The following is a 13,028-nucleotide window of genomic DNA, read 5'->3' on the forward strand; positions in this document are numbered from 1 at the left end:
GAAACATGCGTGAGGCTGGCCGATCTTTCCGCGGAACACTTTCGAAAGCAACATGGATCCTTAACGTGGAAGAAAAATTCGAAGATCAGCTTAACTTCGTCGGAAAGGGTATGGGCTCGCTTTGGTGAGCACGTCAAAGACATCAAATTGTATTATTTTGACAGTGAAGAGCTGAACACGATCTTAATTATGCTTGCAAAACATTGCAAGAACGTGGAGGTCGTAACGTTGAATTGCGTAGACATGAAAGATCCTCACGTATTCGAGGAAAGTTTATTTGCTGAACTGTTCTCTCGGCTAAAAAAGTTTGAATTGGTCCAGTGCAGTTGGACGCGATGGTGTCCGTTGAGTTTGTTTTTCGGTGATGACAACTCTGCGTTGCAGCAGCTTTCAATAATAAGATGCTGCAAGAGTTCATCCGAAAAATTCCCGCTATCATTGTCAGGATTTACATCATTGACCAAATTGAATGTGCTCCATTCGTGGAATGTGCTGTCCAATGCGGAATTGGAAGAATGTTTCGTGCAATAAAATTACATCGCTCGCCGTCAGTGATGTCGGTAACGTAAATTTATTTAACAGCGACGACGGTTTAATTGATGCGCTAGCCAATACGCTAGAAACGCTGGTCATCGACCATTATATTTTTGACTTTAGTAAATTATTGAGATTGAAGCGACTAAAATCTCTTACATTGCATTGTGGCACCAACACCAACATCGACAGTCTTCTACAAACATTTAAATGTGATAACGTTGTCGAAGAGCTTGTTTTTAACCGAATAATCATCACAGAAGCGACGGTAAAAGCATTAAGCACGTTTAAAGGTCTGACTAGTTTGCGGCTCAATCGTTGTCAAAATACAGTTGATGAGAGATTCTTTCGATCGCTTCCGTCAATGTTTCCGCAACTGTATCAATTTGTGTATGCACACAGTGAAAACAAGGACGAAAATATCCTTCATGTAGTCAAGTCAATGCCAAAATTAGGTCGCTTGAGTTTGTACGGAGGTAGCGCGTTAAAAACAGAAACTTACTTCGAAATTGAGAAGATTGTAAATAGCGACTGGTTCCGGCCGAAGCTGGAATTAATTCCTCCTAATTTCAGTACATTGAAAGAACTGCGCGACATTGAGAGTATTCGAAAAAGTATTTTGCTCCGTATTGACGTCTATCACCGTTTGAATGCCCTTGTAAAAGTCTAATCTCCCATTATTCCGGCTGATGTTGTTGGTGCGTGATAATCTACAATTTACCATTTTATTCGGTTGGATTGGCTCAATTCAATGTACCCTTTAAAAGGCCAAAGTTGAATGAAGCACTCAAATTAAGAAAAATTTTATTTCAAAGAAATGTTTAAAATCTCAAGCAAAAATTGTTTTTAGCAAAGAAAAAAGAAATTCTTAAGAATTGTGGCCTGATTGTCTAGTTTGTAAGAATTAGGATTTAGGAATTGTAAAAGATTCAATAAATAAAACTGAGCAAAATTGACTTTTTTCTCTTCGAGTGGCGACGTCACCAATTTAAACAAGTGTCTGACGTAATTTAATTGTAGCAAAGGTGTTTAATGCATACAAAATTGTGTAACAATTCCCTTGACACCAGAAAATGTCGAAAAGTGTCTGTTAACACCAGTTGAACACTATGACAAACGTTCTGATTACCATTTTTTCTGTTATACTTTCAATTTGACTGGTTCTTTATTGGTCGATGGCATTTGCGGTTTCTTCTATCGCCCAAAACCACTTACAGTGGAGGTGTGACGCAAGTCCTGTTATCCACTTACAAAAGAACTGGTATCGGTGGCAGGTGACGCTTACAGCTTCGACTCGCAAAAAATTCTATAGAAAAAAAATTAACAAAAACATAGCTAATGCCGACCCGTACGAAACACCTATTCGTATCAAAAGCCTTTAATGTGAAACTCTTTATTTCTCCTTACTTCATACTCTTCTCTACTGAAAAGCTATTCGCACTTTAAAATCACTTACATTATCCACTCTTTGCCGTTGTTATCATATACAAATAAATTGGCCGGAGGCAATATCGACAGCCCGTACCAAGTCAACTTTCATAAATTCCTATTTAAACAGCTGTATACCGCTATATTTATAGATAGGATTAGATAGATCAATCTTAAGGCTGAATGAATCGTGAGCTGGAAGCCGAAAGAATTTGGGGTTAAGGGACCAACGTTGAGGCGAAACAACACGATCAGGAAGCCCAAGGATAGAACGATCCCCAGAATTCTTATTAGCTACTTAGGTTAAGCTTTTTGAAGGACGTCCTTTAAAAGACGCCAATAACCTTTTGCTCAGATAGGTTCAAAAGAATGGGCAAAACTTTATGGAAAAGAATGTTCAAAAAGAGTAACACTACCCCGTCGGGCACTGTGCACTTTGATAGGCACTGTGGTCCCGGAACGTGCAGAAAAGTGCGGGTCAGAGCTCGGGGATTACCGGGGGCGAGCAAAGTAAGCTTTCATACTCACCAACCCGCAGTAGCAAGCGTGGTGTTTTAATGCTAAAAACCATCAAACGAAGCCACAAACGAATTATACATTGCCACATATAATGCCAGAACATTGTCGTCAAGACAAAAAATGCAAGAAATGGAAGAAGAGCTAGAAAAGACAAAATGGAATGTTGTGGGAGTGAGCGAAGTGAGAAAACCTGGAGAGGAATGCCTGAATCAGGGCATACATTCTTCTATCGAGGAAGTGACAGTCAGATTGCTGATGCACGGTGTCGGATTGTTCATACATAAACGTCCACCCATGATGACGAAGAAGTAGAAAGATTCTATTGAAGATGTGAGAAAGCTCTGAACGAAAACCCATCACATTACCAATATCTAATCGGTGATTTCAATGCGAAGCTGGGAAAACGAGAAGAAGACTCCGAAGTTTCTATTGGTAGTTTTAGCAACGACCGAAGAAATGAGCGTGGAAACATTTTACTCAACTTCCTACAGCGACACAATTTGTACGCAATGAATTCATTTTTGCAGGAAAGCCTCAATGGAAATGGACTTGGGCTAGTGCAGATGGTGTAACGAAAAATGAGATCGATTACATCAGAACTGGCTGTAAGTCAACCGTTAAGAACGTTACGGTCCTAAACAGGTAGTGATCACGTATGGTTCGTGCAAGAGTCACGTTTAAATACCAGATTTCAAAGATCACAACTAGTTCAAAAAAGTGAAAGGATTGACGTACAACGGCTTTACACACAAAATGAAGAATTTGCTACGAAAAATGACTGCCGAATTAGATAACGTCAAAAATCAATGTGAAAACATTGGACGAATTGAATACCAAAAATCGTCGATACAATAATGGGTTTCATGAAATCCAAATGCAAATCCGTCCAAATGAAAGAGTCGAAAATCAGTAGAGAAACTCTTGATCTGATCGCAAGCCGAGTACAGTTGATAAAAGACGGAAAAAGAGATTCGGTAGAATACCAGGACTTGACAAAAATTATCAACAAAGCAAAGAGGTCAGATGAAAGAAAATATAATGTCCAATTGGCTCAAAACACAATTGAAGCTAATTGCAACATGAAGGTCCTACGGTCAAAAATGACGAACGCAAAGAAAGAAATCTTCAAATTACGAGACAAAACAGGAACAATTCAAACGGATCGAAATGCGATATTATTTTGCGAAGATTTATTCTCATCAGTTCGACCAGATCCGACGTATACCAACAAAGATAGACCAATAATAAGAAATGTAGGATCGGAAGATATGCCTGACATAACTATTGATGAAGTACAGGCTGCAGTAGCCGAAATGAAGAACAAAAAGTCTCCCGGTGAAGATGGTGTTCCAGTGGAAGCCATTAAACTAGGTGGCGACTCATTATTGGGTGCAATAACGACTTTGTTTAATCAATGTCTTCAATGGGAAGAAGTACCAGAAGCATGGGAAAATGCAGTGATAACATTGCTGCATAAAAAAGGAGACATAACAAAGTTGGAAAACTATCGACCCATAAGTCTCTTATCAACACTCTACAAGTTGTTCATGAAAATAGTTACGAAGAGGAACACCAAGAAGCTCGACTTCTACCAACCTGTTGAACAAGCTGCATTTAGATCAGGATTCAGCACAAACTTTTGATTCAGTGGAAACATGGTCGATATTGGACTCATTAGACGAGTGTCGGAAAACTCAGGCTAATTTTCAAAAGCAAAATGAACAATAGTCTGAAACGTAAAGTGTTCGATACGTGTGTCCTTCCTGTGCTCACATATGGAGCGGAAACGTTAACGTTAACAAAAGCTTCCGAAAATAAATTAAGAGTGGCACAAAGAGCTATGGAACGAAGTATGCTTGGAATTACGCTCAGAGATAGAATGACAAATCAATGGATTCGACAACAAACAAAAGTCGTTGATGTCATGGAAAGAATAAAACCCAAAACAATTATGGAAGCATCTTTAAAGTGGAGCTGGGCGGGACATATTGCAAGAAGGACGGACGAACGTTGGACCAAAAAGATCATGAACTGGAGACCACCTAAAACACGACCTAGAGGTAGACCACCAGAGAGATGGAGTAATGGTAAAAAGAGAATTGCAGGCGCAAATTGGCAACAAGTGGCAACTAATCGTTCGGAATGGAAAAGAATTGGGGAGGCCTACGTCCCACGGGCTTTTTTAAGCGTGTAATTTACACATTGTGTGTAAAAACTTTCAAAAAGTGTGTAATCTTACACATTTTTGTGTTTGCACCAAAAATGTGTAATTACACATTTTCATAAACATAAAAATAACTCTAATGAAAGGACTAGATGTGCTTTCCAGAGAAAATTTCAGTGAAGATTTCTCTCAGTTTCGACAAGAAATTATTTCATCAATGATTCAACTTCTTAAAGAATTCGAGTGTGACAGTCAGTTAAGAGTGATATCGCCAAAACTGTGTCCAAATGTCCAAACATTTAACATATTTTGAGTCCAGAACGGGTGGCGGCCCTTACCGATGATTATACTCTTTATGAAGGTCTGCCAAAGGCCAATATTCCTACAACATTTAGAAACTTTTAGCAAAGCAGCGAATCTAGGTCAGGCTCAGCTTATGCTACAACAGTTAAGTGAAGAGGCAAGCAAAGTTGGCCTCAAGATGAACTTATCGAAAACAAAAGTCATGACCAACATCGGGGACGATAGAGAGATCAAAATTGTTGACACTGTCATTGAACTGGTCGACAGCTATGTATATCTAGGACATAAACTGAAGTTAGGTCTGGACAACCAGACTGCAGAAATAAGACGTAGGATTGGTCTTGCATGGGCAACGTTCGGAAAAACTCAGACTAATTTTCAAAAGCAAAATGAATAATAGTCTGAAACGCAAAGTTTTCGACACTTGTGTCCTTCCAGTGCTCACTTATGGAGCGGAAACGTTAAACTTTAACGAAAGCATCCGAAGATAAATTGAGAGTGACACAAAGAGCCATGGAACGGAGTATGCTTGGAATAACACTCAGAGACAGAATGACGAATAAATGGATTCGACAACAAACCAGGGTCGTTGATGTCATGGAAAGAATAGCATCTCTGAAATGGAGCTGGGCGGGACATATTGCAAGAAGGACATACGAACGTTGGACCAAAAAGATCATGAACTGGCGACCATATAAAAGACGAGCTATAGGTAGACCGTCAGAGAGATGGACAAACGGAATTAAGAATATTTTTCGAATTAAGAAAATTCGTTTTTAGCTAAAAGTGGACGTCCTCCAGGAACGAAGCGACAAAAAACCTGGAGGAAATTATTTCACCAAACCATCACCAGAGAGAGAACTGAACGTGCACAACGATACTACCCTATACAAACAGAACTACCACAACACACAGATCGGTGAAAAAACACACTAAACCACAGAGTCATACTACATATCACAGAGATGAAACGACTGCTAGAGCCTGAAACAACTAGTGGCTCCAAAAAAAAACGTTCTCAAGGGGAACCACACGGAGCGACTAATCAGAGCCGACTGCAAAATCGGCGACGTCACGGAAAGAACGTTGGTGGTTGTTTCTTCGCCGTTTGTCGATAACGTTGGCGCTTTTTCCTTGGACTAATCGCGGCGTAAAATAAATAAACAAAGGGGCTTCCTTTACGACATTTCTAACCTTTGTTGAGCTCTTCATCAGACAAAAATTAAAACAAAAATAAAAGAAAATTACTCATTCATCACACCTGACCATTGATGACATTGTCATGGAAAGAATTGTATCTTTAACAAGTGAGAATGTCCAGTTAACAAATGCCAAAGAAAAACTGGAAAGGAAATGAAAACCCTGTTGTTCCGAAACCGAAAGACATCCTGCAAGGGAATGCTCCTTTGAAGAAAAGCTTCTTCACTACGCAAAGAATGACAGATACGTGTAAGATTTCATGATATAAAGAAACAAACAGCAAATGACCGCCAAAATCGTGAAACCGCGAAATTTCGACAACAAACTCTTTCTTCAGTCATCTGCCATATTAACAGAAACATTTGGTATTTAGTGTTGCTGTGGTGAATATTTTCGCGTACGTCGTTGTGTTCAGGGTCAGCTACTGTGCCTACACACAACCACGCGACATTAGGACAAAAGAAAAATTTCGTATCTGTCACATTCGCATCGCTGTTCGAAGGCACAGTTACTTTGAACACCGTGCATGGTTATAAGTTCAAATTTTTCTTTTTCTTTTCGGTCGCTCATACCAAATGCAATAAATATTTATTTACGTTTCTGTTGTGGACGGTATATTTTACGCAATTTCGTGAGTTGTAGCCCGAACGAAGCGAGGGCGACAAGCGAAAGTGTCTAACATAAACCGTCCACAACAGATGCGTATACAGCTGTTCATGCTGAGGGCCTGAAGGCATGAAATATATGTTATGTAATTAGGAACAAAAAGGAGCGTTTTTGAACCAGGTGGTGAAAGCATCCCAGGAGCTGCGTACTCTGTCTCTGATAAATCAACAATTAAATCGTGAGAATGTGTGATTGACCTTAATTAATGAGAATTCAGCACATGCGTTTGACTGAATTTCTTCGAACCGCGTTTTGCCTCACGAAATTCGTTACATTCGCATTTTCATTTGAATTCAAGTTTTTCGATCGAACAACGATAACAGGCAATCAGTACATTTTCCGCTCACGTACACCACATTCTTTTTGCTTTGTCGACAAAACTTTGGAATTTTTTTTAAATCCCTTTACTGTGCCCACATAAACTCATTAGCATTGCAATCGTCGTCTCGATTCTTGCTTCGTCACTTTTCGCAGCATTTTTTTCTTGTCTTCACATAATGGACAAATAACAGATATCACACACACACACATCCTTATTTTATCTCTCATTCATATATGTACAGGTGTAGTTGTTTCCCTTTCCCTTTATCATTTGGAGAAATAAATTTGTCTTCTGAAAGGTATATCGTTAGCACTTCATTTCTCGTCAAGATCGCCAACAGTGTAGTTGATTTCGTGTCAGTCAGTGTTAAAACTAAAAATGGATTCGGTAAGTTAATTAGACTCGCACGATACGAAGTAAATCGTGAGAGTCTTTATGTTTTGCCCACCATCGTGTAAGTAAGTGAAATAATCGAAAACGGCCTATATCGTAGTGGGCAATTATTATCAGTATGATATTATAAGACGATTGAGCCATGGCCGTCCGTCCGTCCGTCCGTCCGTCCGTCCGTCCGTCCGTCCGTCCGTCCGTCCGTCCGACCGTCCGTCCGTCCGTCCGTCCGTCCGTCCGTCCGTCCGTCCGTCCGTCCGTCCGTCTGTCTGTCCGTGTGTCGTAACTTTAGAAAAATATGAAAGGACGGTTGAAGCGACACGCTCAAACTATCCAAACTTTTGATCCCGATCTTTTTGACTCTGCCCATCTACAATTATCACTTGAGTCTGGTATATTGATGAAGGGTGAGCCTTTTCGATCAGACCTCAAAAATTTATAGGTCACAGCGTCTCGCGCAACGACACACATCACTCCATTAAGATTTTTAGTCCCAATCGAATTCACTCTGCCCAACTACCATTCTCACGTATGTCTGATATGTGATAGAGGGTGAGCCTTTTCGATGAGAACTCAAATATTTAAGATGCTTCAACAAAGATGTTCACCGAACGAGCGCTGCGCATAGACTAGTGCTGCTGTAAATTTTTGTAATATTATGTAATAAATTCAATTACGCAATATATGGAAATATTGCGAAATCACATAATGGTGTGATAGTTAAACTATCAATCGTTGACTATCAAATGTCGAACAATGTAGAGGCTAGCGGATCATACATTTTAATCAGTCTATTCATGACGCTCGTCCAGTTAACATCACCGTTAAAACATTCTACCTATCAACCATACCTAGAATTTGACTGTTAACAAATAAAATGTATTTTTGTGTGAATAATTTATTGAGCAACATTTTTGCTTGATTGTTTACATTTAAAATACATAATTTTTGTAAAATTATAGAATATTTACAATATCGCAGTTCAAGCAATCTGCTTCGGAGTCCCATTTAAAATTGGCAACACCACACTTATCGCACCATAGTGATCGAATGTACAGAAGGTTCAAAACCATTAGTTTTGGAAATATGAAGTGCTCATTACCACGTATGATGATATGATGTTTCTCGCAGGAAGCTCAATACTAAGACTGCAATTAATGCATAAGCATATAAATTAGTGTCCGCCAGTTCCAACCACAACAACACTTTTTGTAGTAAAATGGTTGTTTGCGTCATAAATATCGAGACTCATTATGTCGTGAGATATCCTCCAGAAAGACTTTTTGGTTAGCTTTCGTATGGAAAAATCCAAGTACTTAGGAGTCATTGTATTGTTGTAGTGGTTAATAAGCTTTTGTGTTATGGCTAACGAAGGCGTCCACCATTGTCTGCTAGTGGAAGATCCAAAATCTTAGGCTGGATTTGGAACCATTATAGCAAGGAATCTACCCTACGAGCTGATAACTTATACTGATAGCTGATAGTTGGTAGATGATAGCTGGTAGATGATGGTTGAATTAGCAATACGTTTCAATAAGTTGCTTTCATGTCGACAGCTTTATATTAAATGAAAGACGATCTGTCTCTGCTCATCTATTTATAACCCAAAGCTCTGATAATTCAACTATCAAATGTTAACTATCAGATTCGGGTTATAAATAGGTGAGCAGACACAGATCATCTCTCATTTAATATAAAGCTGTCGACACGAAAACAACTCATTGAAACGTATTGCTAATTCAACTATCATCTACCAGCTATCATCTTCCAGCTATCATCTACCAGCTACCAGCTACCAGCTATTATCTACCAGCTCTCATTTATCAGCTTTGGGTTATAAATAAGGAAGTAGAGTCTCTAACTTCCCATTTAATACATAGCTGTTGATATAAAAGCAATTCAGTGAAACGTATTGAAATTCAGCTATCAGCTTTTAACTATAAAATATCATTTATTGAACATCCATTGTCCAGTGGTGGACCCGAAATCAATTAAATTAGTTGTTCGTAATTGGAAATATTGGGAGGCGAATTTACTGTATCGAATTGGTAGAATATTCGCTGAATTCATAATGGCCAAACAACGAACGACACATTGCAATGATAATAATCTGAAACTGATTGAAGAAGTAAAGAGAAAGGCAGAGGTTTTCAAGCACAGAATTCAATCAACTGAAAAAATCAAAGAAAGACTTCAACAACAAAAAAAATGTGGGATGCAAGTGACAAAATCACTAAAAATAAAGCAGTATCGTACACCGAAGAGCAACATTGGTTTCAAAAAGGAAGCATATTACGCAGCTATTCCAAAAGCAAAAGAATCAAAGTTAATACAGTATGAAATCAGCAAAGAAGCGGAAATATTTAGAAACATTTCAAAGAGGACTACAAGAAAAGTGAGAATCACACCAGTATGGAATAAAATGAAAAAGGCATAATCGAAACACTCTAACAAACTTTAAACGTTGTCACTAACCCTGGAATCAATTGTCAAATATATAAAATCAATCAATAAATTAGAGAATAATAAAGATATCACTCGACTGAGCTCTAGAGTTTTATTTATTAGAAGCAGTTAGAGTTATCACTCTCGTAGTTAGGGAAACTACCTAAAGCTGAGTATCATAAAATCTGTTAAGATTACGACTACGTTGCCTACTTTACCGACCTTATTCATTCAATTGTTTATAGCATCTTCTACAGAATAATAATCTATAGATTAAAAAGCTTACCTACCCAGAGGTTTAACAGCTCGTCTTCTCTAAGATTATTAACAAAGTTAATTGTGATCATTTTACATGATCTAAGAGGAACAGATTGAGATACGCTCAATCAGCGCGTCAATTCACTTCCTTTATATGCTGGTGTTCATGCACCAACATAGCCAAAGGTGAGGCCAGTGCCTACCACAACCCTTACTGCAGTTCCCTCGGTAACAGTACCCCCAAAGTGCAACCCACAACCACCACGTTTCAGCCATGATAGGCTCTCAACCAATGTTGGCCCCGGAACCGGGAGGTGAAATTCCAGCTCTGATCGGCTTGCATCAAATTACGCGGAGTTGCAAAGCTCCGACAGAACGATCCTGGAATTCGCATCTTCTACAGTTCGATACTGTATAGTACTTCACTTTTGCGGTTTACTATTTAAGAAAACACCCAACGTAGCATTTCGTTCATTTTTGACATCGCTGTCGATAACAAGTGACTAGACGTTTCTTAAGGATAACTATCAGATACTATCTATCTGATCTAAGAATTAGCTATCATCTATTACTTATCAACTATCGGCTGTGGGTATAAATCAGCTGTGGGTATAAATCAGCTGTGGGTATAAATAAGCGATCAGAGATAAATAATTTCTCATATAATACACATCTATCAACCTAACAACAACTCAGTGAAACACATAGAACTCCTCAGCTATTAACTATCAAATATCACTCAATACTTAAAATTTGATTAATATTACAATTCAACGATCTTGTTCGCATCTTCTACAGTTCGATACAAAGTTTAGTACTTCACTTTTGCGGTTTACTATTTAAGAGAACACCCAACGGAGCATTTCGTTTATTTTTGACATCGCTGTCGATAACAAGTGACTAGACGTTTCTTAAGGATAACTATCTGATACTATCTATCAGATCTAAGAGTTAGCTATCATCTATTACTTATCAACTATCGGCTGTGGGTATAAATCAGCTTTGGGTATAAATAAGCGATCAGAGATAAATAATTTCTCATATAATACACATCTATCAACCTAACAACAAGTCAGTGAAACGCATAGAACTCTCAGCTATTAACTATCAAATATCAGGAAATACTTAAAATTTGATTAATATTACAATTCAACGATCTTGTAATGAAAAAGTCAGAAACACTTGACCGAAAAAGGGAATATGATCGACAACGTCAGAGAGAACGAAGAGCTTTACTTACCGAAGCGGAAAAATCTGAAGAACGCAGTCGTAATAGAGAAGTCCAACGAAGAAGACGTTTAGATTTAAACGTACGTGCGCAGGAGCAAACGCTTAATACGATTAGTCGAAAAGTAAGTCGATTAGACACAAATGTTCGTAAACAGGATGACCATATTGATGCTACTAGACGTGCAGTCAAAAGATTACACTCCAATTTTAGTGATCAAAACCAACAAGTTATTACAAGTGAACCAAAGATTAGACGTCTGGATTCTAATTCTACAAGAAAATCAGTCGAAAGATTAGAACTACATGATTCTGAACAAGAGCAACAAGATTCTACTACTAGGAGACGATTACGTTCGAATGTTCGTGAACAGGAACAACAAATTGATTCTAGTAGACGTAAGGTCAGACGACTGGATCATAATGTTCGTGAACAGGAGCAACACACTGATACTACTAGACGTGCAGTCAAACGATTAGATTCAAATGTTCGTGAGCAGGAGCAACAAGCGAATACTAAGAGACGTGCAGTCAAACGTTTAGATCCACATGTTCGTGAGCAGGAACAACAAGTGAATACTAAGAAACGTGCAGTCAAACGTTCAGACCCGAATGTTCGTGAGCAGGAGCAACAAGTGAATACTACTAGACGGGCAGTCGAACGTTTAGACCCGAATGTTCGTGAGCAGGAGCAACAAGTGAATACTACTAGACGGGCAGTTAAACGTTCAGACCCCAATGTTCGTGAGCAGGAGCAACAAGTGAATACTACTAGACGGACAGTCGAACGTTTAGATCCGAATGTTCGTGAAAAGGAGCAACAAGTGAATACTAAGAAACGTGCAGTCAAACGTTCAGACCCGAATGTTCGTGAGCAGGAGCAACAAGTGGATACTTTTAGACGGGCAGTCGAACGTTTAGACCCGAATGTTCGTGAGCAGGAGCAACAAGTGAATACTACTAGACGGGCAGTCGAACGTTTAGATCCGAATGTTCGTGAGAAGGAGCAACAAGTGAATACTAAGAAACGTGCAGTCAAACGTTCAGACCCGAATGTTCGTGAGCAGGAGCAACAAGTGAATACTACTAGACGGGCAGTCGAACGTTTAGACCCGAATGTTCGTGAGCAGGAGCAACAAGTGGATACTTTTAGACGGGCAGTCGAACGTTTAGACCCGAATGTTAGTGAGCAGGAGCAACAAGTGAATACTACTAGACGGGCAGTTAAACGTTCAGACCCCGATGTTCGTGAGCAGGAGCAACAAGTGAATACTTTTAGACGGGCAGTCGAACGTTTAGACCCGAATGTTCGTGAGCAGGAGCAACAAGTGAATACTACTAGACGGGCAGTTAAACGTTCAGACCCCGATGTTCGTGAGCAGGAACAACAAGTGAATACAACTAGACGGGCAGTCGAACGTTTAGACCCGAATGTTAGTGAGCAGGAGCAACAAGTGAATACTACTAGACGGGCAGTTAAACGTTCAGATCCCGATGTTCGTGAGCAGGAACAACAAGTGAATACAACTATGCGGGCAGGCAAACGTTTAGATTCAAATGTTCGTCAGCAAG

Source organism: Bradysia coprophila, unplaced genomic scaffold, assembly GCF_014529535.1.
Source record: "Bradysia coprophila strain Holo2 unplaced genomic scaffold, BU_Bcop_v1 contig_744, whole genome shotgun sequence".
Lineage (NCBI taxonomy): Eukaryota > Metazoa > Arthropoda > Insecta > Diptera > Sciaridae > Bradysia > Bradysia coprophila.